We start from the raw sequence: 1,159 nt of genomic DNA, 5'->3' as shown, positions 1-1,159 counted from the left end.
TGGCCGAGGAGGAGGAGGAAGGGCTCGGGAACGGTGAACGCGAGCGGATTGTCAGGGTTACAGGCGATAATCCGTCCGAGGGGGGCGAGATGGAGACTTGCTGGATTGGAGGACCAGGGGGTGCTGGGAGAGATGCTGCTCCTGCTACGGATGCCCTAAGGTACCCGAAGGGTGCAGGGCCGTGGCCGGTGATGGAGCCTGAGGCCGTACTGGGCGTCCTCAAGGGACACGTCTTCAGCAGAAACCTTCAGCTGATGTTGGTGAGAGCCAAGCAGACGTGACGCTGAACACCTCTTGGCCAAAGGGGCGCGGACCGTTGCCCCCCAGCGCTGTTTTTTTGCCCCCATTCAGGCAGTTCCTTTTATTTATTCAGCCCCGTAGCCAACTCTCTGCTGCAAAACATCCTCCAGCTCTGCTCCAGCCTCCACAAATTGCCCCGGGCTGGAGCAAGCATCACCTGGGCGCTGTGGGAAGGGTCTCCGTGGCTGCAGCTTCCCACGCCGCTCTTGCCGGCGCCGGCAAGCTCGCAGGCAGCCCTGGGCGTACACCCGTGTGCGTGTGCTGATAAAACAGGCATTGTCAGGGCTGAAAAATATGTTTTGGGGTGTTGTTGCTTGGTTAAGTCATGATCCTGGCTAGAAGAGCCCATTAAAAATAGCCCAAGTTGCAATGATGTAAAATATTGACTAAAAGACATGAGAATAAATTATATGAGTGGTAATATTTTATCATCAATTTCTTTTTCTCCAGCAACTGCTGGATTAAACAGATGCAAAGGAGATAAAATAAGAGAAAGCCTTCCTCCTTGTTGTGCAAGCCCTGCTCTTGTGGGCTGTCGGCTCCGGGGGCGTGGGGGTGTTTCCTCCACCCAGCCTCGGTTGCAGCACGTTCCGACTGTCCCGTACCAGCAGCGCGCTACCTGGGGAAGTGCTGCTTTGTTCCTTGGAGGGTTACTGTGGGTGGAAATGAGAAGTGATGGTGGTTTGTGCTAGCTCAGAAGCCCTGCTGAGAACTAGAGCAGCTTTATTCCTGTGGCGCCGTTGGGATGTCTCCAGTGAAACGCGTGTCCGAGTTCAACATGGGTGCAGGGAAGCAAGTGGCGGTGCCAGCGTGGGCATGATGGGGGCTTGTCCTTGCCTGGGCTCAGAGGAGCTCGGCG

This window comes from Fulmarus glacialis, unplaced genomic scaffold, assembly GCF_000690835.1.
Source record: "Fulmarus glacialis isolate BGI_N327 unplaced genomic scaffold, ASM69083v1 scaffold14112, whole genome shotgun sequence".
In the NCBI taxonomy this organism is placed as follows: Eukaryota; Metazoa; Chordata; class Aves; order Procellariiformes; family Procellariidae; genus Fulmarus; species Fulmarus glacialis.
This window is presented reverse-complemented; position numbering follows the sequence as displayed.